The sequence below is a fragment of the Lactuca saligna genome, chromosome 2 (assembly GCF_052625555.1).
Source record: "Lactuca saligna cultivar CGN05327 chromosome 2, ASM5262555v1, whole genome shotgun sequence".
NCBI lineage: Eukaryota > Viridiplantae > Streptophyta > Magnoliopsida > Asterales > Asteraceae > Lactuca > Lactuca saligna.
Genome location: NC_136418.1, coordinates 48,764,383 through 48,790,898, shown reverse-complemented (window position 1 = coordinate 48,790,898; position 26,516 = coordinate 48,764,383).

Genomic DNA, 26,516 nt, shown 5'->3' with positions numbered 1-26,516 from the left:
CACTTGTATCTTCTTGGAGTTCATGGTGTCTTTTGTGTGCATGGAATTCTCTCTCAAGTCCATCCTTTGTCCATGATGTGTTGTGATTCCACTTGAGGCTTCCACACTATCGGGGCTAAGCTCTTTAAGGCCAAATACACCAAGACTTCAAGCTCCATCAAAAGGTATGTTGTGCTAACTAGTATCTTATATTGTTTATGTTAAATGCATGCTAGTTGCAAGATTAATACCTTGGTAACCATTTGCATGTATAATTAGTGAAAACACAAATTCAAGGTATTTAGGGTTGTATGTGCACCATAGGATGTTGTAGTATACTAAAACCCAACAATATGGGTTTTCCGCCCAAAAAGATTTAATGAAAGAGTTTTCGGCCCAAAATTATTCCTAATAGAGGTATTTGGCCCATTAAGTTTTGGAGTAATTCTTCACGTCCCAATAAGGCCCAATAAGGGTCTTACGACCCAAAACTATGTTAACTAAGAAATTTTCGGCCCAACTATGGCCCAAATATTGTTTTCGGCCCAAAAAGACCTTGTTGAGAGGTTATCGGCCCATTAGGCCCAATAAGAGAGTTTTGTCCCATTAAGAGGTTTGGATCGGGAAAACTTGGGATAAGGCCCAAAGTTGAGTGGACTTAGCTTAGTGGGTTGGATTTTAGGCTTACAAGAGGAAGTTTTTACTTGAATCGACATTTTGGGATGAATAAACTTAGATAACATTGAAGTTAATTTATACTACACGTAGTGTCAGTTAGTTACATATAGAAACTATTTGTACATGGACATAATTTCCTAGCCCTAAAATGCTTGTTGTGATACTAAAATGAGACAAAACACTAGAAAAATTAATTTTTGGTGGAATATAAAGCTTACATGTACTCACCTTTGTTCTTGACTTTGGTTTGATCATGGATCACCACAATTTCCAAAATATGCAACATGTTTTTAATGGTGATTATTGGGTGAAAAATATGATTTATACTTTACATTTCTACAAAAATGTATTTTTGTGTCTTGAACCATAAACAACTTGGTGTTTACGGCTATATACGTGTTTACGGCCGTAAACCCATTTACAACCCATGTTCACCAAGCCCATGTTTCCTTTGTATATATATAGGTGTTAGGGTGACGAGTAGAGATTGATGAACATAAGAGAGTTTACGGCTAGAGAGAAGTTTTGTGTATGTGAATCTTTTGTATCCGGATCTTCATTTTAATCAATTCATACATAGATTCATATTATTCTTATTCTCATTCTCTTCTATTTGATCTGACATCATCCATTTGATTGAGATTCCGCACCATCAAACGGATTTGATTGATACACAGGCAAATTAGGGGCTTACAATTGGTATCAGAACTTGGTTGTATCAGTCAATTCTTTTCAGATTTGGAGCATAATTTGATCTTATTTTCGAAATATTCTTGCGTTTTAGGATAGATCTCTTAAGAGTAAGGGGGGTGTGTTCTTCGTATTTTTCATAAAAAAGGGTTTTTAATCGAGTTTTGGAGCTTCAAAGTCAAAAAATCGGTGTTTTTGGTCGAAACCTGCGAGGGTGTGGCGGAGTTGGCGGCCGACGACTAGGGTTTCGGAGTTCACGGCCTGAGGTTCACGATCCGGAGTTTGCGGCCCGAGGTTCATGGTCCAAGCTTGCGGCCTTGGAGTTTACAGCCTCGGTTTGCAGTGCTCAGTGGTTTACGGCTCGCATTACATCGCCTCGCACCTCGGTCCGCGTCCTCGCTTTGCAGCAGCTACGCAGAAGCAGCCTTTGCATATAAAAAATAGGAAGCAGATGTGTCGGGGTTCGAACTCGAGACCTGTGGTTCATCTAATCATGCACTTTACCAGTTGAACCAAGGAACAACTTGTTACAATCCTTTCGATATTTATTCATAAACACTCCCTGTCGCACCTAATTTCGAAATTTGACACTTTTAACCCCAAAACTCAATTTTTTTTAATTTAAAATTCCTTTTTCATCCAAAATAAAAAATTAAAATAAAATAATAATTAAATAAATTAATTAATAAATAATAATAATAATAATAATAATAATTATTATTATTATTATTATTATTATTATAATAAAATAATTAAAAAAAAGAAGAAGAAAATGTATTTTTGACTTTTATTTTTGATTTTTTATTTAGAATTTTGACCTTGACTTTCACGTTTTACCTTTGACTTTAAACTTTGACCTTTTCGTTTAACTTTTAAATTTTCAAATTTAGCTTTTCGGTTTAACTTTTTAAATTTGACTTTTAAGGTTGACTTTTGAGGTTTATAGTCAAAGGGCTTTCTTTTAAATTTTAGTTTGACATTTAAGTTTTATTTTGGCTTCTAGTTGTGCTTTTTAATGGCTTTTAAGGTCTGCGAGAGAGTTGAAAACATGAAAGAGAGTCGTCAGGATATGTTAAGACAAAAGTTCAACATTTTCGATTGTATCCCTGGAGAAACCCTCGAAACTCAATTGTAGCGATTTACCACACTCACTACTAAGATGAATATAATTGGGATCTTCTTGTCGAAGTTTGAGATAAACAAAAAGCTATTGAATTTACTTCCGAAATCGTGGGATATGAACGTGACTATCATCAAGAAGACAAAAGATCTCAATCGTCTTAGTATTGCTGATGTAATTGAAGAGCTTGACGCCTTGAAGTGTGGAAATACAATGAGTTCTGCAAACATCTTGGTCAATGAAGTTTCATGTTCTCAATCTTGTGAAGTTTCTGTTGGATATGGTGTCTAAGTCCATAACATATTTGGTATATACTTGACCCGACCCAGCATGGTCCATTTGGATTACATTTCATCCAAACTATTTATGGATAATTTTATGAGAGTTATGCACATATGTTTATTAATATATTGTAAGTTATAATATATTAATATGAAGTCATGTTATTTAATTATTCGTAGTCTTAAATTAATTATGAATTAATTTAGAGATTAAAAGGAAGACTAATTAGATTGTGGGCTATTAGTTTTATATGGTGTGGGCTAACACTCATTTTGTAATGGGTTAGGCTTGTATGGAAGTCCATGGATGATCCATGGAGCTTTTAACCCATGGATCCTTGGAAAAGGAAAGGTCATGGTTTATTAGGTTTTCACCCTAATCATGTACACTATATAAGCAGGCTTATGTTGCATGAAATAGCGACTAGTGTCACTAGAGTGTGTGTGTGTGTGTTTGTGTGTGGCCGATTTTATAAGTGTGTATACACTCTCTCAAAGTTTTCCAAGAGTTTGTGGTGATTTGTGATTCCATTTGAGGCATTCACACTGTTGGTGCTTGGCCCTCAAACTCCTTAGCAATCAAACTCATCATCAAAGGTATGTAATCTCATCTAATTCTTTTATGTTTAAAAGTACCCCATGCCATGTTAGATAGGTTATAAACCTTGGAAAATTATTATTTTGCATGTATTTAGACAAACATAGATCCAAGGTTTATTAGGGTTGCATGCACACTTAGGAAGTGTTAGATTGCTCAAAACCCAACAGTGGTATCAGAGCCTAGGCTTGCTTGTTTGATACTTGATGCAAAATAGTGAAAAAAGTCGGAATTTTTGCTATCTGCATGATGGACTCGCCGAGTCCAAGGCAAAATTCATCCTACTCGCCGAGTAGATTCGTGCACTCGGCGAGTAGAAGGTTCAGAATGCAAATTTTCAACTTTTACTGTTGGAAATGGACTAGAAACTTTACCCTAAACTGTTTTGATGTTTTAAAACTTATTTTAGTTGGTGTAATGGTTGTTCTAATCCATTTACAATAGCATATATCAAAATTTCATGCTTTGTATGTGTTCATATAATTTTTGAAACTTTGATAATCATGTTCATGTTCTTATGAATTTAGAAGATGATAGGAATTATTTGCTGAATTGTTTAGGATTAATTATTGATCATTTATGTGTTTTGATGGAGTCCATAATTTGGCCTCAAGTTATGGATATCCAAAGGTCACTTTTCTTTAACACACATTAAAAACACATAAGTTACATAAATTGAAGAGTCTTCATTTTATGAACCTTTAATTCATAAGTTATGAAATAAAAAGTTTTGAAGAGTTACAAAACTTGCCCTCAAGTTTTGGAATTTGGAAAAGTTTCACACACTTTAATAAACTTTAATGCCAGCACTTAGAGTTTTAAAAGTTAAAATTCAACACTTATACTATTTATAACATTAATGGTTAATTATATATATATATATATATATATATATATATATATATATAAGAACAAGTCGCTTTACCGTTAGTAGGTCTCATTCACGAAGTCGGTCTATAAGGTGGGTATAATGTTGTTGCCTATAAAATGGCGACTTAATGAGTGTATACTCTCACCCACCGCTTGCTTGATCGGTGGAGGGTCGTTAGCCGAACGGGTAGGACAATGACTTTAAATTCTCATTAAAAGTATAATGATTATTATAAAGTAACTAAATATTTTTTTATTTAATTCCAAATCTTAGTTACTTTAGGAGAAATGTGAATTTGGTGCTAGCCCATGGAATTCACACTTTGTACCTTACCAAGTCGTTGGTGGAGCGTGTGTGGTTAACCTGAACACTAACTTGGACTAGTAAGGATCACGAAGGGTGACTTAATCTTTGTCATAGATCAATGGAGCGTGTGTAGTTAACCGGCACATTGATTAGGTGATAATATTAAGGGTACCAAGTGAATTGGTATGGTTATTCACACCTTGTTTCGTGATCCTCGGCATCCCAGTCACAAAATTTGAGAGGGCACACTCAAGATTGAAACATGCCATTGAAAAGTTCAATGAATCTCAAAAGATCTAGGAATTTCAAATCCAATTAAAACCTAATAAGTTATTTCGTTTTTCATGGTGGAAATTGGTGAATCGTCATTCGCCTACCTTCAAATATTTTATAGCTTGGATTACGGCATCCCTCTTCCAAATTATAAAATATTGTGTTGGGTCCTAGCCTTAATATTTCATATTGGGTGTTATATTAAGGATTTTGAATCAACTAACTTGATTTTCTCCCATTATACATGTCTGGTTCAGACAACTATGATCTTCCCAAATCTCTTGAAGATGGTGTCCCTCAACATCATGCTTCACTTCCTCCACCTCCTCCAATTATTCTCCCTCACCCACTTGTTCTTGAAAAGTTTAAAGTCACTCAATCTGTAACAACCCGTCATTTCAAGTCATCAAAGATCGAGTCTTGTAACCTCTTTGAAAAAGGGATTAGAATATCATCGAAAAATGAAGTATTTAAAAGCTCTGTTTGGAGTACGTTATGTGGTAGGTATCATCTTAAGGTTTCCAAACATATAAATAACACAAAAAATCCGAGTTATAAAGAAGAAGTTATGACCATTCTAAGTTTCCGATAAAAAACAGCGATACGAAGTTACGTAAAAACGCAAAGTTTCAATGTGACAACCCGATATTTTGAGACAATGAAATGTAAAACCAATCAAGTTTAGGTCAAAGCCCCCGTGACCCTCCCAAAGCCCCGGTTTTCACGTTCAAGTCCCGAAGGAAGGTTTTGTGTTCCCGAGATTCCCGAGATTCCCGAGATTTCCCACGTTTTCAACTCTTCCTATCGAAGTTCTGCTCGATTGCTCTCTCGACTACTTCAAATCAATCATTTCAATCAAGTGAGTTCATACCCCGTAACTAATGTTTTAATCTACTTTTAAATGTTTTATGGGGGGGGGGGATACAAGTAGAATCACGCTACTTATTATGTCAATCACATGTGATTAGTAGGTAGGATTATATTACTTATTACATCAATCACATGTGATTAATATACAACATTCAAATGATTTGGCTACTCATTAGCCGTTTTACCAAACAGTTTCCTTCAAATGACTTTTTATAAACATTTTATATGTTTTAAAATCCTTTTTACACTGTACAGCTTACTCCGTACATTACCTTTCAAACTTATTTACAACCGTGTTTCAAACAAATGTTTCCTTATACTTAAACTGTTTTATTAAACTTATGCCTTCAAATTGTTTTATAGATTGACATCAAGTCGATATTTTCTTAAAATAATACTTATATTTCGAATGTCTTACAAAACTTATTTATGCTTTTATATTATAAATTGCATGCCTCTATATGTATAGTTATATAAGAAATGTTTAAAAGACTTAGGAAGGCTATCCACCCTATTTCCTTTTCGCGCCTTGAGATGTGGTATGGTGGGATATTGGGTATTCGTCCGAAAGTCGTTTAAATATTAGTTATATATCATGTGTACATATATAGTCATAAAAGGTCTTTCCGGTTCATCCCATGCCCTTAGTTAGTAAGGGTATACATCCATGATCATACGTACCAGTTAGACTACTAGTAAACTACCATATGGGTAGTTTAGGAAGATACTAGAACCGTTACTAGAACGCGATATCATACAATGAGTCAGTTCATTCATGAGTCAATACTTTCTAGAGCATTACATATACAACTATACTAGGACGAGAATATATACAACTATACTAGGACGAGAACATATACAACTATACTAGGACAAGAACATATACAACTATACTAGGAAGAGAACATATACAACTATACTAGAACGAGAAACATTACCCTTACATTAATACGTTAACAATTGTGATCCACTGTATCGGATCATGCCTTAAATGTCATGACCCGAGTTGTAGCCAGAATTCTCTTGGAGGGAGAGCGTTGAGTTTGCCTATAGATCTATACTGGATTGACAATCCTACACCTTGCTGCTAGCTACAGCCGGACCTGCAGGTCTGCGGGTGCCAAACATCATTCCATTATTACGACCATTCTTTATGTCGTTGTTATCGGTCGATAGTATGGTGCAATTATCACATTATACCTTATATAAATCCGATTTAAGGTAGTTAGTACAACAGTAGTTCGTATAATACAAAACTACAGTACTACAATGATTTACCCATTACATTTTTAGTGATAACCTCACTTAAACTTTTATGTACAAACTATATTTTGTTAAAAGATAGTTACACTTGGGAAATTACACACTGTTACATCAAACGAGCAAACAAAACAGTTAAGCCTTGGTAGAAGGCTACTTTAATAGAAAATATAGGTTTTTCTGAGAGATTCAACCTTTTTCAAACACTTTCAATTCATATACACTTTTAAATTCTTACAATTCATAGACTTACAAATTCTTACATACAAATTAAGACACTAAATACTTATGATCTCACCAGCTTCAAAGCTGATACTCGCTTTCGAAATTACTTGTATCCTCAGGTCATCATAGACAGATACCGATGCAAGGAGAGAGGAAGATGGAGCTTGTTCAAGACTTATCTTTCATTTTGATTTATGCTTTAGTGTTTATCAAAATTTGACAGAATACAATTGTATAATAATTATTTTATTAATGCAATGGATGATGTTGTTGCTTGTTTACTACTTTACATTGTTGTTGATATTATACATGACGTCCTCCACCCCAGAACGTTTCCGCCGTTCTCGGTTTTGGGGTGTGACAGATTGGTATCAGAGCATTGTTAATAGTGAATTAAGTATATCAACCCATAAAAGATATACTAACTATAAATACATAAGGGATTAAAAATACTCTGACCAAGATTTTATAATTTAAATAATAAAATATTTAAGTAAGTATACGTGCTGCATTCATACTAAAATCAGTGTCACTGGGACAGTACAAAAGAATTACGATTGTTGGACAACACAAGTGGGCTTAGAGACATATGGTCAAAACTGGGAAGATATAGCCTGATCACCTATATTATCCGAGGGTTGACTAGCATGTGCCTAAGCTTAAGTGTGTGGTTGCAACAATGCTAAAATCTTACCAACCCTACCATAATGAGAGCAATAGAACATAACATTAAATTTTAAAATACTATAGGAGTATTTGGTGTTACTAGAAGTACTTTATACTTGAGAACTAAAACGGGATCTTCATTTCTAAGTTGATAGTTGCTAAGTGGATACACTAAGGCTATATGTAATTAGGATGTTATAGACTTAGAATCTGTGATAAGTTTGCCTTACCCCTATTCTGTGTGAATTTGGAAATTAAGGTCACTTATTCGAAGGTCTATCCTGTTTAGATTACACATAGCTGGTATGCACTTCACAAATAGCGATGTAACTAATGAAGGTTTTCTAAATAATTATCCAGATAGCTCGTCTAATAATTATTCTCTTACCCTTAAATTCTCGCATAGAAAACATAACTGGACTCCATCCCCTCGACAACCAGTACCTTCCAAATGAAGTCATAGCTGGTTGGTTTGGAGAATAACCAGAGAATGATCATCCTTTTCCTCTTGAATGATCACCATGATGAAGACTTTTCGTATGATGCTAACTCCGAAGAAGAGGTTGAAAACCTACCTCGAGCAACTCCCTTTCCAATTCCTAACCCTCGTCCGGCTTTTTCATGGCCCGACCCTGAGTGAGTGGAATGCTTGGAAATATGGAGCCAAGGACAAGATCAATCTATGCTATTTGATGGCGACCGAAGCTTTTCCAACTTGAGCAATGGGGGCTCAGCAGATAGAGTCTTGCCAATCTTGGTCCGCAGAATGGCCCGAAAGGAGATTCAAGGCAGGACAGCCCTAAATCAGATTACAGAAGTAGTCGCCTATGCTAGAATGCATACCCTCCGCACCGTTCGTCTAGAATATGCTCACGAGAGATCAGAGAAAAACCATGAAACCCTACTGCAAGCACTGACTGAATCACAAGCCGAAGTCATAGGGCTCCGAGTACGCCAGATGGTGTGCGAAAGACACCTATGTGACGTGGAACGTCAATTGGCTGAACTAAGCGTTCACCAGAGGGAGGACCGTCGCCAGTAGTAGGCAATTTACTTTATTTTCTTATAAGGAGGAATCGCATTTTTCTGTCTATGCCTGATGTGGCATTTTCTATGAAATTATCTTGCACCGTAAGTACTTTAGTTAGGTCTTTATGCTGTCAGGAACTATCTCATGTGGATATGATGTAAGACCTTTACAAGGTCATTTTCCTGAACCTTTACGTCGTAAATATCGAAGATATTGACAGCCGGCTAACTTCTGTGTCATTCTTCATTCAAGTACTCTTATCATACTTTCATTGGAGTCTATATGAAACATGCTTTAGTCAAGTCATTGGACTATAGCGATTTATCTCCGGAGACACTTCCAAGTCTCTTTCCGTGGTTAGATCTTGTTATTCACCAACCCATGATACCTCAGCTCGAACGACAAACGTATTGCGACCATTCTACGAACATACTCCCATGCCGTACCAGGATTGCATCATAGGGATGTAGGTCAAACCTTCGCGAACATACTTTCATTCTTTACTAGGACTGCATCATAGGGATGTAGGTCAAACTTTCGAGATCATACTCTTACTCTTTTCAATAACAATCTAAGTACATCAAGGGTCAACCAAAATCGCTCAAAAAATCTTTATTCTTTCGTGTTAATAGAATCATGTCGTCATCCGGAAATAACCAGCCAAGCAACGAGACCTCTACTTTTCCTATGGACGCTGCTACCTTTCAAATGGCAGTTACAGTTGCCGCAGTGGCTGCCGTAACCGCGGTTCTTGCGCACTGTAGCGCTAACAGCACAGTCAATGCTACTGATGGGAATGAAGTTTCCAATCGTGGTATCCATCCAGGAAGTCACCAAACGGTAACGGCCTCAGGCCCGCAAATCCAAAAACCAAAGAACAAGAAACTAAAGCGTCAAACTCAAAAAGAACGCGAGAAACCCCGAAAACTTTCCATGCAACAACAGCAAGCGGAAACCTCTTCCATCCTAGTACCGAGCAGACCATACAAAGGAACACTCCTGAAGTGCGACCGGTGCAATTACCACCACGAGGGAATCTGCCGAGCCTTGCAATGCAAAAATTGCAACAAAAAGGGGCACACCAAACGTTACTGCAAGAGCCTATCAAAACCGATCAACAATTCTCCCAATGCCGATGGGGACCAGACTTGCTATCATTATGGAGAGTTTGGGCACTAGAAGAGAGATTTCCCGAAAAAAAGGAAAGAACCCGCGTCCCCATAACTCCTACTCGACATTTCACTTCCACCACCAATGTGGGTGCTGTCCATATATGTTACCAATGCGGTGAAATTGGACACCTCCAGAATGATTGCCCGATAACACAAAACTCTGGCACAGACAGGAAGATTCTCAGGATCACAACCGCAGGAGAGCCTGCTCCGGAACCACGTTAAATGTAATATAGGCGTTTTGTTGTAACAAACTTATAAACTATCTAAAGCTAGTGCAACTAGAGTCTTACCTTTTGCGAGATCTTGTCTGTATAGGAATTCTCGTGCTGCGTATACTTGTCTTTTGTAGTATATCTTATTCGCAGCAATAATCTTATGGTAAATCTAAAGTACTGTAACTCTGTTCATGGTTGCACGGTTGTTCTTTGTCTGTAAACGTCTTATGTTCAAATCCAATGTCTTTAAGTTTCAGTATGATTTCGATATTATCATACGAATTGATTCAGTTTGATCCTCACGAAAACAGCTTCATACGTACATCTCTTTCTTCTAGATCACTTTTCCAGCGAAACCGTCACATCAGAACGCCGAAGTACTCATCCCAGGAGTACCTATTAGTTATTTTGTTTCCGAAGAAATCCCCGAAGTACCACTCGTGCAGTACGTCAAGTTTAATCCAGGGATTCATGCGGTTGATCTATCACTTAAGAATGTATGCATAAGAGTGATATATAATCAAGGTTCTACAGGTTTAGAATTGATGATTCCACTTTAAATTCTTTTTCCCCGATGGGATGTGAACTTAAAGAAGAACCAGTTATTCGACTACCTTTTCAACCTTAATTATATATGACTCGTATACACGAAAGGGTGATTATGAAACTAGGTATGAATTCTAATATGAACTTCAGGACGGAGAACTGCCTAAGTACGAGTAATCACATCGTCATGAGAACAAGCATAGAACCCAGTATGACTCCCGTAAACAGATCACCTTATAGTTTAAACACCCACGGAGATACAAGAACAGTTTGGAAAACTTAGCGAACTACACATAAATAGAATTAGAAGACTAGGTTTCTCACCCTAGAGAACCTCGGTCATATTCTTCCAAGAGATCGACGGATCGCATTGCATGTACCTCGATTATCGAAGACTCCGTCAAGATTTTTCATTAGAAATCGTTATCTCTGTCGCGCGTAGACAAAATGGTTGAGCAAACGCAAAGAAAGAAACTACTTCCAGGAATGGATCCGGGAACCGAATATCACCAGTTCGAGTGTTAGGGAAAGATGTCCGGAAGACTATCTCCTGAAATCGATGCGGACACTTCGAGTCCGTAGTGATACCCTTCGGATAGGACCAATACGCCCATAGTTTTCATGAGCTAAATAAATAGAGTTACGTCTTTCTTACTGGGATCAGTCATCATTCTCCATGTAATGACTTACTTATCTACCCTCGTAGTAAGAAGAAAGCCCATGGTAACATTCCTACAGAGGAACTCTTAGCAAAGTTCTCTAGGCGCAAGTTTTGAAATTGAAGAGTCAAATTTTTAGGACACACTGTTAGTAATGTGAGAAATTATGAGTACTCTTTCAATTTGTCAAAACCGTTGAGCATTTATCAACACCAGAGACGCCGACAGTTTTTCACCAGATTCTAGGTCTTACTGACCTACCGCCTTAGTTCATTCAGAACTCCTCGCAAGCTACAGAAACTCGTATGACTTTGACCCAGCAAGGGGTGGCCTTTGACTGGGAAGTTACGCAAGAAAAGGAACCTTTGACATTCCAAGTGAGTGACCAAGTTCTTTAGGATAACTCACTCTGGGAATGGCTTAATACGCTTCGTAAAGCGTGGAAAGCTAAATCCAAGGTAGACAGGACCTCCGAGATTCTTATCAGAATCGGTCCTGTGCCTCACACAAACTAGACTTACTCCGCGAACTCAGTAATGTACTTTCTACTCTTCGCATCTCGATCGTGAAACCATACCTTTCCGTTAGGACTCTTGCAAGTCCACTCGTCGAGATCCTCGCCTTCGTATTAGAACCGTACTGACCCTCAACCGAGAAGTCAAGCGGACGAAGAAATGCTATCGCCAGTTAGTAAAGGTTCGTTGGAATGCCAACCGAGAACCCGTTATCACTTAGGTGCACTAGAACCAATCGGTTAGGAAGTTTCCTCCTCACGACTCGATCATTCGTGCATACTTCCTTGCTTAAATTCTAATTTCGGGACGAAATTCCTTCTAACGGGGGGATAATGTGACAACCCGATATTTTGAGACAATGTAATGTAAAACCAATCAAATTTAGGTCAAAATATAACTTTCCTAAAATCTTATTTGGGTTAAATAAAGTAGTAAGAATCGTATCAAGGTTTTCGTACATATAAAGAACCATAAAATCCGAGTTATAATGAAGAAGTTATGACCAACCGAAGATTCTCGGCAAAACCGACAACACCGATTAAACGAAAAACGCGCAGTTTCAATACAATAGTTTTTAGCCTTAAGTATCTAAATGAATGTTATAGATAACCTCAAACCGTGAGCATATATAAAAAGAACATCCAAATCTGACTTCGTATGAGGAAGTTATGATTTTTCCAAGATTCGGGTATTGCAGTAGACAGCTAAAAACTCGAAATACAGCTCAAGATACTTTTGACCAAAACAACTTAAATGAGAATCTAAGGTCTCAACATTAGTAGCGCAACGATGAAAAGTCTGACGAAAACGGACATCGGATGAAGAAGTTATGGATTTTTAGCGGAATTATCGCGTCCCGGCCCGTTAAAAATAAATAATTAAAAATAATGTCAGAATTTGCCGATGAAGTCTAAGCGAGAGTTGTAAATCATGTTTTTAGCTACGCGTGCATATAAAGAACGTCAAAAACGGAGCTCGTACGCAAAAGTTATGGATTTTACAAGTTTGAGGTCCGAAATCTGAGGCTGTCAGGCTTGCCACGACGTGGCACAAGCTTGCCGCGACCCGACAAGTGACTGAGGGTGTCCAATCAATGGAAGAGGATATGTTTGACTCCCCACAACGTGGCCATCACTTGCCACGACGTGGCACACCCCAAAAACGCCCCTATAAGTAGATTTCAAGGGTTCCGAGCTCCATTGCTCAGTTCCTTTGTTTCTCGCGCCGAAACTATGCGTTTAAGCCCCCGAGACCCTCCCAAAGCCCCGGTTTTCACCTTCAAGTCCCGAAGGAAGGTTTTGTGTTCCCGCGATTGCCGAGATTCCCGAGATTTCCCGCGTTTTCAACTCTTCCTGTCGAAGTTCTGCTCGATTCCTCTCTCGACTACTTCAAATCAACCACTTCAATCAAGTGAGTTCATACCCCGTAACTAATGTTTTAAACTACTTTTAAATATTTTATGGGGGTGATACAAGTAGAATCATGCTACTTATTATGTCAATCACATGTGATTAGTAAGTAGGATTATATTACTTATTACATCAATCACATGTGATGAATATACAACATTCAAATGATTTGGCTACTCATTAGCCGTTTTACCAAACCATTTCCTTCAAATGAATTTTTATAAACATTTTATATGTTTTAAACTCCTTTTTACACTATACAACTTACTCCGTACATTACCTTTCAAACTTATTTACAACTGTGTTTCAAACAAATGCTTCCTTATACTTAAACCGTTTTATTAAAGTTATGCCTTCAAATTGTTTTATAGATTGACATCAAGTCGATCTTTTCTTAAAATAATACTTATATTTCAAATGTCTTACAAAACTCATTTATGCTTTTATATTATAAATTGCATGCCTCTATATGTATAGTTATATAAGAAATGTTTAAAAGACTTAGGAAGGCTATCCACCCTATTTCCTTTTCGCACCTTAAGATGTGGTCTGGTGGGATATTGGGTATTCGTCCGAAAGTCGTTTAAATATTAGTTATATATCATGTGTACATATATAGTCATAAAAGGCCTTTCCAGTTCATCCCATGCCCTTAGTTAGTAAGGGTATACATCCATGACCATACGTACCAGTTAGACTACTAGTAAACTACCATATGGGTAGTTGAAGAAGATACTAGAACCGTTACTAGAACGCGATATCATACAATGAGTCAGTTCATTCATGAGTCAATACTTTCTAGAACATTACATATACAACTATAATAGGACGAGAACATATATAACTATACTAGGACGAGAACATATACAACTATACTAGGACAAGAACATATACAACTATACTAGGAAGAGAACATATACAACTATACTAGAACGAGAAACATTACCCTTACATTAATACGTTAACAATTGTGATCCACTGTATCGGAGCATGCTTTAATGTCATGACCCGAGTTGTAGCCAGAATTCTCTTGGAGGGAGAGCGTTGAGTTTGCCTATAGATCTATACTGGATGGACAATCCTACACCTTGCTGCTAGCTACAGCCGGACCTGCAGGTCTGCGGGTGCCAAACGTCATTCCATTATTACGACCGTTCTTTATGTCGTTGTTATCAGTCGATAGTATGGTGCCATTATCACATTATACCTTAATATAAATCCGGTTTAAGGTAGTTAGTACAGCAGTAGTTCCTATAATACAAAACTACAATACTATAATGATTTACCCATTACATTTTTAGTGATAACCTCACTTAAACTTTTATGTACAAACTATATTTTGTTAAAAGATAGTTACACTTGGGAAATTACACACTTTTACATCAAACAAGCAAACAAAACAGTTAAGCCTTGGTAGAAGGCTACTTTAATAGAAAATATAGGTTTTTCTGAGAGATTCAATCTTTTTCAAACACTTTCAATTCATATACACTTTCAAATTCTTACAGTTCATAGACTTACAAATTCTTACATACAAATTAAGACACTAAATACTTATGATCTCACCAGCTTCAAAGCTGATACTCGCTTTCAAAATTACTTGTATTCTCAGGTCATCATAGACAGGTACCGATGCAAGGAGAAAGGAAGATGGAGCTTGTTCAAGACTTATCTTTCATTTTGATTTATGCTTTAGTGTTTATCAAAATTTGATAGAATACAATTGTATAATAATTCTTTTATTAATGCAATGGATGATGTTGTTGCGTGTTTACTACTTTACTTTGTTGTTGATATTATACATGACGTCCTCCGCCCCAGAACGTTTCCGCCGTTCTCGGTTTTGGGGTGTGACATTCAATAAAACACTTTCTGACCTTAGGTGTCTAAATGAAAGTCATAGATATCGTTAAACTACAAACATGCATAAAAAGAACGCTCAAATCGGACATCGTATGAAAAAGTTATGAATTTTTAAAGAAATTCCTTAATCACGTCATTTTAATAAATAAATAATAAAAATAATTTCGGAATTTGCCGACGGTATCTAAACGAAAGTTGTAGATCTTAGTCTCACCTACGCGTGGATTTAAGGAACGTCGAAAATGGAGTTCGTATGAAGGAGATATGCATTTTTGAAGTTTGATAAATAATTAATATATATTTTTATTCAAAAATTCGGTATTATCCGAAGTCTGAGTCACGCGAGTATGCCCAGCGTACTCGAGGCCACGGCCTCGAATCGTCCACATCTCCCCTATGCGAGCCTACCCCCCGTCCCGTCCGAAGTGTGAGGCAGTCGAGGACTTGGTCTTGCGTGACGTACGCGTACGCCCCGCGTACCGAGGCGGTTCCAGCCCCCTATAAAAGGGATGCGAGGGTTCCCGGAAAAATTGCTCATTCTCTCTCTCTCTTTTCTTGCGTTTTGCCTTGTTTTCCATGCGCGCACTACCCCGAAGCCCTGATCATTTTGTGCAAGTCCCGAAGGTCGATTTTACTCACGAGAAATCCCGAGAATCCCGAGGAAAATCCATTTCCCGAGACGAAACTCTGATTGGTTTTCCATCTTGCTATCTTCAAACTTTCAAGTGAGTTCATACCCCTTTCAAACACACTTTAAATACATTTTTAAATGCTTTTATACTCTTTTAGGGGGGGGGGGATATAAGTAAACAAACAGTTATTATCGTGTATTTTATAAAGTTTCACTTCGCTTGTTTTACCGAATAAATCACTTGGAACTCATTACTATTATGGAAAACTCTTGTCATACTTTGTGTGCATTAGACTTATGCAAAGTATATAATGATTTCAAAGTACCTTTCATTGTTAAGTCGTTTTATACATTCTAAAAACTTATGATTTATGCTTTGTCAAACATTGTGAAAAAGGATAAACTTTGCATACAAAAACTATCACTTTAATATAGGCTTAGTTGAGAATCCATGAGACGTGTATATCTTCAAACGTTACTTTTCTTTATTAGAAAGTAATGCTGCAAGTCCTGTCTATAACCAGAGTCTCCCATTCGGAGAACGTGTCAAATGTGTATAGATCTATACGGGAAGTCATGATCCCGCGCCCTGACTGTTAGCTACAGTCCGTCTTTTGGGGTGATAGTTGTCATAACGTTGCGATGCTTGAAGAACGTTGTTACAGGCATATTATGTTTAGTATGGTTATAAAACTCATCGGATATACAATTATTATGGTATTATGCTTTTATGAACGAGTAACTATTAAAATTATTCTTCATCTAACAAATGCGATCTTCGTATAGCTTTATTATATAAAACTATGACACAACTTTTAAGAACGTCGGTTTCTTGCAACTTTCGGTCTTAGAGATTGCCAGTCATGTTTGGAAAATAAGGGTTTTTCCTGTATACAAACCAAACAACTAATAGGAAGATAAGGGATTTTCTTGGTGCAATTATTTAGAACTTATGACACGAACATTCATATGCATTTCATACTTTTATAAGAAAATAAGGGTTTTTCTTGGAAAACACAACAATTCATATCACAACCATTAGGGAAAATATGAGATTTTCTGGATCTAATACATTCATTTTCAACTCAACGAGTCATAACTCTTTACATTTGAATTACTGCGTTTTCTGGAAAACATACACCCATTTTGGAATGGCATTTAATTTTTCTAAACCACTTACGAACTCACCAACTTAATTGTTGACACTTTCTCTTTCAAATAACTTGTATTCTCAGGGAACCCTTAAGCTGGTTTGGAAGTCAACTTTTGGGATTAACGCGTTGGCGTTAGTTACTTCTTTTGAAAGATGTTTATGTATTTATCTTTTGAATATGTAATGAATACAATTATGTAAACATCTTGGAAACTTTAATATATATGGTGGTGTGTACTTTCCTTTCTATGAACTGTTATGATATTGAATATGACGTCCTCCACCCCCGAACGTTTCCGCCGTTCTGGTTTGGGGGTGTGACAGATTGGTATCAGAGCTTTGTTTATAGGGAATTAAGTATATCAAAACCATTTCTTTTTGGTATACAACTATAAACTCAACTGGGCAAAAACACTCTGAGAAGAGTCATACTTTTGAAATTAAATTTATTTAGTTTTAAGGTAAGCATGCACTCATTTCATACTAATAACAGTTTCATATCGAATAACTCTATAAGTATTATAAATAAGTTGTGCAGTACAGGTACGCCTTGGGACATGTAATCGGAACTGGGAAGAATATAGCCTGATCAACTATATTTGTCCGAGAGCCAACTAACGTATGCCAAGGAGTGTCTACAGTGGACAACAATTTTAAAACTTACCAAAAGCACATCATTACATAATAGTAAGGGAGTTTTTGTGTTGCCATCAACCATTAGACTTAAGGGTAAGTTTCATGTGCTCTAGCTTATAGTAAATTTTTAACTCTATTCTCGTACAGTCTAAATGGTGGGATTCCATCACCCAATGACCCCTACTACCCCAATCAAGGTAATGGAGGATGGATCGAAGAAGATCCTGAAGAAGACGAAGAGCCTATAGAGTTGGAGGAAGGGGATGACTCTGGCACAGATTCGGAGCCAGAAATTATCAATCCACCAATCCCACAACCTCCCATTCACGTGAGGAACTTCCAAGGACCCACTCATGTGTGGGGAAGTCACCTCCATCATTGGAGCCAACAACAAAGCTTACGCCCTCCCTATGGCATGTGCCGAGACTTTTATGATGTCAGAGGCGGGGGATCAGCCGACCGAGCACTTCCGGTCATGGTTGGCAAACTCGCCAACCAGTGCTATCAATCCGGAGTGCAAGCCAACCGAATCCATGAGGTCAATGTGGAAGTACAAATCCACACGGCCGATATCAACCGCCTAGAGATGTTGCAGAACGACATCCACATTCGCGCCGAAGCATTTCAAGCACAAGCAAATGCAGCCTTCGCAGAATTGCGGGAACAACAAGCTGCGTTTGATAGGCGCCTCATGGAGTCGAAGCAGTCCGACACGGAGTCGAGCTCCAAACGCAAACTGCACCGCAAGTAGTACTTGCCCGACTCTCAAATTTTGTTATAAATTAGGACTTAGGATAAAAGTATTATTTTCTTTAAATTGTTCTATAATCGGAGACCTTTAGAAAGGTCAAGAACTTTTGTCTAGACCCCGCTGTAACACAACTATATGTTTAATATATATAAGGGTATACCCCTTTTCTTGTTGTTAATCATGCGTAGTTCGTTCAATTCATAGGTACATCTATTCAAACTTTATGTTTAAGCTCAAAACCTTGTGTCGGTCAAACCCAATTTCTTAGAACTATTAGAAGTTAACTCAATATCATTCAACTCTGAACTACCATAACTTGTAAATCTTTCATTTTCATTTGGCAGCGCGATGCCTCCTCGTCCAAACCTAAGGCCTAGACCGGGCAGGACACCACCACCAACTTATGATCCAGCCATGGTCCAGGCTGCTATCACAGCAGCAGTAACTGCAGCCCTCTCGCAAATAAACTCCCACGGAAATGGAGGGGCAGGAAGCAGCACGAATCATTCAAATCATGGCACTGGTCATGGCCAAGTAAGAGAATGTACTTACAAGGAGTTCTCTAACGCTAAGCCAAAAAATTTTAATGGAATTGGGGGAGTCATTGCACTAGTGCAATGGTTCGAGAAGACCGAAACGGTCTTCGAGATCTGCTCATGCCTGGAAGCAAGAAAAGTAAAGTTTGCTGCTTGCACTTTCATAGATCGAGCCCTCACTTGGTGGAAAAGCCATGTGAATTCGGTGACGCTCACTGTCGCCAACGCTATGAGTTGGGAGGATCTGAAAGTTCTACTACTGGAAGAATACTGCCCAAGGGGCGGAGTGTAAAAGCTTGAGCAGGAGCTCTGGAATCTGAAAATGACTGGGTCTGACCTAGTCGCCTACACAGTTAGGTTCAACGACCTCGCTGCATTGTGCCCTACCATGGTCAACCCAGAATCAAAGAAGGTTGAAAGGTACATTTGGGGGGTTGTCACCCCAGATTCAAGGGCATGTCCTAGCTTCCAGCCCTGTTACCTACAACAGCGCTAAATGCCTGGCTCAGCGACTCATCGACCACGGAGTAAAACAGGGTACCATTGCAACAACCGCAAATCCATCTAAGGAGACTCAGGGCTAGAGTAGGCCTTGGAACAAAAGGAGGGGACAAACCCTCCAGGAAAACCCCAAGAAACAACAAGTAATAGCGACCCACGCTATGACTGTACCTGCCAACCCTGCCCCCACAAGCTCATATAATGAGAAACTTCCTAAGTGCAACCGATGCAACTTCCACCACCACGGTCCTTGTCATGATCTTCAATGCACCAAGTGCAATAAGAAGGGACATACAACCCGCTATTCCAAAGAGCCAACCCAACCATCCATCCCCACTGCAAATACCGGGGTAAGCCGCGCCTGCTTTGAGTACGGAGACACGGGGCACTACCGCAGGGACTGCCCAAAGGCAAACAACCGGAAAACCGGCGGAAGGGGCCAATTTTTCACAATGGGACAAGATGAAGCCATTGCGGACCCTACTGTTGTTACGGGTACGTTTCTTCTCGATAACTCGTATGTAGCACTTGGTTTCTGGTATGTAAATCTTATTCGAATATTTCCTATTTTAGCCTTGGTCTCGGCGAGTCATAGGTCCGACTCGCCGAGTAGAGACGTGACCCAGGTCACGTTTTAAGTTGGCGACTCGGAGAGTCCATATCTTGGACTCGGCGAGTCGCCGCTGTTGGATGAAACCCTAAGTTTCAGGGGTTTGCACCCTATTTAAACGACTTAACTGCCCTAAGCCAGTCCCCATTCACCCTTAGAGCCCTGTATCCCTCGTCCTAAGCTGTTCCTTGAGAGTTTGAGACTTTTGTGGGTGTTTTTGAAGGTTTTGAAGGAGGAAAGAAGTAGATCCAGAAGAAAGGAAGCCATCCAGACAACTATTGTGTTCTTCCAGCAGTTCCCTTGAGGTATAACCCGTTTTCTCCATGATTCTATGCTTAAAACTTCATTTGGGTCTTTCTTGGTCAAATCCCCAAGCTTGTATGTGCATTATATGTCATAATAAGATGTTCGGCCTCTGGATCTAGGCAAGATTGAGCTCCAGGAGCTCAGATCTGTTAGCTTTATGGCCCCATGTTGCTTGTTAGCCCTAGATCTACCCTTTTAAGGCATTTTGAGCCCTAAAATCCATATTGGTGAATATCCACACGTAAAGCTGGAAACTTTACGTGTGATTTGTGTCCTAGAAGTCCAGATCTATGAATGGCATGGACTCAAATCGAGCAAATCGGTGTATTTGGTGGATGCATGGCGGCGACTCGGCGAGTCGTATAGGTGACTCGGCGAGTCTGGTCACGAGTCACCGAATTGGTCCCTTTATGATGTATCGAGTTGAGCCGTGAGTCACAGGGGGTGACTCGGTGAGTTGGGAGCTGAACTCACCCATGTTAGGACTCGGCGAGTCAATGCCCTGACTTGGCGAGTCCAAGGCAATCTTCATAGATCAAGAACAGACTCGGCGAGTTGTTCATACAACTCGGCGAGTCTTAGCATAAGTGTTCTTCGGATGAAGATGAACTCGACGAGTTGTTCATACAACTCGACGAGTAGAATCAGGGACCCAGGACAATTGTCTGGACAGGGACTCGGCGAGTTGGAGATCCACTCGGCGAGTCGGGTCAACTAAAAGTTGACTCCGATTTGACATAGGGCTAGACCAGGGGTAAAATGGTCTTTTTACCCAAAGGACAGTTAGCCGTGTATGATTAAGTATATTGTGCGAATTACATTCGGGGAGTTTCCGGAGCAGCAGCAGCAGTAGTAGGTGATCAATTCCCACACAGACCAGCAGCTATTTCGAGGTAAGTTTCCCTTCCAGTAGTAACGGGTCTAACGCACCAAGGCCGGCCCGTATAGACGAGACATTACTATTAGAGTGTGGGCCGAGCCCGTATCTCTTAGTTGAGTTGATTATGATATATGCTAGTATGATATAGTTGTCTATACTTGTTGTCTGCATGATACTTGTATGTTATGGGTTAGCGGTTGAGTGTGGGCGGGGCCCGTATCTCTCCGAGGTTGGAGTGTGGGATAGGCCCGTATCTCCCCGATAGCGAAGTATGGGCAGGGCATGTATCTTCACAAGTGTGGGCGAGGCCCGTATCTCCCGGCTAGCGAAGTGTGGGCAGAGCCCGTATCTTCCCGAGTGTGGGCAAGGCCCGTAACTCCTAGCGGAACATTGTTTGTTATATGTATGCATGGTATGGGGGAACTCACTAAGCTTCGTGCTTACAGTTTCAGTTTTGGTTTCAGGTACCTCCTCAGCTAGGGGAAAGGAGCCGGCGCGGTAGCAGCATGTCACACACACACTCTCCGGTTTCCGCATTTACTAGCTTTTCTGGGATTGATACTCTGATATTCTGATTAGTTGTATGTTTTGGTTCTCAGACATGGTTCAGTTTATATTATGGTTGATCAAACGATGTTTTAGTTATTAGTATTTTCTAAAGTAACGTTTTTAAACAAATTTTTTTTGGATGTGAAAATTGGGTCGTTACAAGTTAGTATCAGAGCCCTGGTTTGAGGGATTCGGACACATCTTCGGGAGTGTCTGAACTCAACTCGAGGGATTGAAAGATTTTCTAAAAGAAAATGTTTTCTAAAATTTAGAAAAGAGTTTTAAGAAAGAACGAAGTGTGTGATGTGCGCGACCGGACGAGCTCAAGTAAGTATTCCCGATAGTACCCATACAAGTTTATGTTGTGTTTATCAACTTTCGTAGAACCGCATGCTAGAATAGGACTAAGGATCTAGGAGTGATGCCTTATGTGCCTACTATTTGTGTTTCAGTTGTATGAGAAATTGCATGCTAGTTATTGAGTAGACAGTAAGTAGGATAGCCTGATTAGGTTATGCCTGGTAGTATGAGCTTAGCACTATATGCTAGTTCAGTTCCTGAAAGTGGATAGAGTTAATTGAGATTGTTAACCTTGTCTGAATGCTGCTTGCTTCGTGCTTCGTGGGGCTCTGAATAATGGGAGTTAGCCATCAGGCGAATGCGTCACGTCACATGTAATCAGGATTGGATAATCTTAGAGTGCCGAATTTGATCCTACTGCACAGCTCTTGTTTGAGTCCAACTGTTGTAGGGACAAGTCTGGTACTCGAAGGATTATCTGAGCCTCGTCACAGGTGATGGTATTCGGGTAATGGCCAATTGGCATTACAATGAGGCCTACAGCAGCTGAGGACTGGTTAGAGTAGAATTAGAGATCTCCCTAGGGCAAGCCTAGGATGAGTATAGTTGTGATCAGCAGTAGTGAAGGGGATCTGGTGGAGTCGAGGCATTCCTTGGAGAAGGTACGGATAGATGTGGAAGGTAATATGGGCCCGTACTACTGAAAGCAGAGGATCCGTACCCGAACCAAGGAAGGCCAAGATAAGACCAGGGAACCTGTAAGTAGTTGTGATCCCTCAGGAAGTAGCAGTATCACTAATGATTATTGTGATGTATTGCAGAATGGTGGTACTTCGATCGAGGCCGGCAGATGGCGGTTCAGGAGAGGGGCCAGGTTCGGGATCAGGCTCCGAGCCGATTGATAAGAGGCTACGTGAGTTCATCACGTCAGAGATCACCAGGGGCATCCTTGAGTCGACCCCCATTCTCTTTGGGTCGATCAAGGAAGGGATCATGGAGTTGATGGAGGATCGCCTACGGGCATTTAGGAGCGATATGGCCTCTAGCCAGTCAGGATCTCACACACTGTCCTTCAAGGACTTCAGGGGCAGTGGTGCGCCGGATTTCCATGGGGTGAAAGACCCCATTGTCGCCAGGTGATGGATTGCAGATATCGAGTCTGCCCAGTTGACTAGCTTCTGCCCCGAGGGGTCGAAGATGAGATACGCAGCAGGGTGTTTATGGGACCGAGCCCGGGATTGATGAGAGTCAGTGGGTGACTGGTTGGGAGCCTCAGCTATCGAGGCAATGACCTGGTCGGACTTTGTGATCAGGTTCAGGGCAGAGTTTGCGCCGGCAGTCGAGCTTCAGCAGCTGGCCAGGGAGGTTTTAGACATGAGGCAGACGACGAAGACTGTGGTGGAGATCACCGCCAAGTTCCAGGAGAGGGCCTTATTGGTGCCCCAGTATTCTAGTGACAAGGACATGAGGAGGACTCGTTACCATGATATGCTACGAGCTGACATCCGGGATCATGTTAGCTTTTCGGCTTGCCCTACCCTTGACTCCATGATTTCCAGGGCTAGGGAGAGGGAGATAGATTTGGAGCACATCCGGAAACGAAAACTAGAGGAGGGTCAGGCAGGAGGGGGTTCGGGGAAGAAGCCCAAGGGATCAGATGGTAGGCCGAAAGGCCAGTCAGGACCGAGCCGCTACGGGAAATACGGTAGGACGCAGGTGGGGGCATATAGGATGGGATCAGGAGGCTGCTACAAGTGCGGCAAGACAGGGCACTTTAGCAGGGATTGTACTACTCCAGTTTCAGCTATTCAGACATCAGAGTTGCTGTGTTTTCACTGCAACCAGAGGGGCCACAAGAAGGCCAATTGCCCCCAGTTGACAGTTGCAGCGCCAGCGAAGGCGCCAGCTCCAGCGACCCTACGGATCACGGATGGTCGGCAGGGCAAGGCAGAGGCTCCAGTGGTGAGGAGCCGGGAATTTCAGTTGACTGCCGAGGAGGCACGCGCCGCACCCGATGTGGTGACGGGTATGATTCTTTCCCTTTATCTTTTTTTTATGATGTTATGTTATTGATATGTGCTCTATATGTATATGTATGCGTTAGGATCGTTCCATGTGAACGGCCTCCCAGTTCAAGTATTATTTGATTCAGGTGCATCCCGATCATTCGTTTCCCTTCCACTTAGCAAGAAGTTTCATGAGTCATCGGGCGAGTTAGATTTCCCTTTGGAAGTGGAGATCACTGACGATCGATCAGTGCGAGCATCGATGATATTTTGAGATTGCGTGCTGCGTTTGTTTGAGGAGCGCTATTTGGTAGATTTGGTTCCCATTCTGTTGCGTGGGAACAAGGTGATTATAGGCATGGATTGGCTGAGCCCTAATGGGGTGGTGATAGATTGCGCGTAGCAGCTAGTACGGGTCAGAACCCCAAGCGGGGGAGAGTTAGTGATTCATAGGGAGAGGCCTCAGTGTGGACCCACTGTATGTTCAGCTGCGAGGGCTAGGCGCTACCTTCAGCAGGGATGCGCAGGATATATCGCATATGTGATGGATACCCGGTAGGCGGGTAAGGCGACAGTGAGCGAGGTTCCGGTGGTCCGAGACTTTGCAGATGTTTTCCCAGAGGAGCTTCCTGGGAAACCTCCGGAGCGACAGGTGGAGTTCAGGATCGACCTTGTCCCTGGCGCGGCTCCGATAGCCAAGGCGCCGTATCGGTTGTCACTTCCCGAGATGCAGGAGTTGTCTATGCAGCTGCAATAGCTGCTAGACAAGGGATTTATTCATCCGAGCAGTTCACCCTGGGGAGCCCCGATTCGGTTTGTAAAGAAGAAGGAAGGGTCGCATCGGATGTGTATAGATTATCGGGAGCTGAAAAAGGTAATGGTGAAGAACCATTACCTGCTTCTGAGGATTGATGACCTATTTGACCAACTTCAGGGAGCATCTTGGTTCTCCAAGATTGATTTGCGTTCAGGTTATCATCAGATGAGGGTCAGAGAGGAGGATATGCAGAAGACCGCGTTTCGGACGTGCTACGGTCATTATGAGTTCATGGTGATGCCGTTTGGGCTCACCAATGCTCCTGTCGCATTCATGGACCTCATGAACCGCGTATGCAGACCGATGCTGGATCGGTCTGTAATAGTCTTTATCGATGATATCTTGGTTTATTCCAAGACTCGGGAGGAACACGAGGAGCATCTGAGAGAGGTATTGGAGACCCTGAGGAGGGAGAGCTTGTATGCCAAGTTCTCCAAGTGTGAGTTTTGGTTGCGCGAGGTGCAATTTCTTGTACACCTCGTCAACTAGAATGGGATTCTGGTTGATCCGGCCAAGGTCGAGGCCGTGATGAGATGGGAGGTCCCGAAGTCTCCATCTGAGATTCGGAGTTTCCTGGGATTGGTGGGCTACTATCAGAGATTTATCCAGGATTTTTCCAAGATAGTCGTACCCCTGACACGGCTGACGAAGAAAGCCGTGGTCTTTCGGTGGGGACCCGAGCAGCAGGCTGCATTTGAGACGCTGAGACGGAGATTGTGTGAGGCGCCGATCTTTGCCCTGCCAGAGGGCGTAGAGGATTTTGTGGTCTATTGTGATGCGTCCGTTTCTGGGTTGGGTGCAGTACTGATGCAGAGGGGGCATGTCATTTCCTACGCTTCGAGGCAGCTCAAGCCTCACGAGGCGAACTACCCGATGCATGATTTGGAGTTGGGGGCGGTGGTCTTTGCTCTCAAGATTTGGCGACATTACCTCTACGGGGTTCAGTGTACCATCTACACGGACCACAAGAGTTTGAGGTACCTCATGGACCAGCCGAATCTGAACATGAGGCGGCGTCGGTGGTTGGATGTGGTGAAGGATTATGATTGCGAGATCCTTTACCACCCGGGGAAGGCCAATGTGGTGGCCGATACGCTTAGCCGCAAGGCGGCGCCAATCAGGGATGTCTGCTTGAGGATGACCGTGGTGACTCCCCTGTTGGAGCATATTCGGGAGGCTCAACAGGAGGCTATCAAGGAGGAGCATCGGAAGAGCGAGCGTGTGGTGGGTCTGGTTTCCTCCTTTGATTATGATGGCCGAGGATGTTTGACACTACACCGTAGGGTGTGGGTGCCGTATCACAGAGGCGTGTGCCAGATTTTGATGGAGGAGGCGCACAAGTCCCGATTCTCTATTCATCCTTGGGCGATGAAGATGTATAGGGATCTTCGCCTGGATTACTGGTGGCCCTGCATGAAGCGGGATGTGGCATGGTACGTCGAGCGGTGTTTGACCTGCAGGAAGGTCAAGGACGAACATCAGAGACCGCATGGCAAGACGCAGCCGTTGGATATTCCACTGTGGAAATGGGAAGATATCACGATGGATTTTATCACGAAGCTTCCCAGGACCGCACGTGGAGTGGATTCGATTTGGGTCATCGTGGATAGA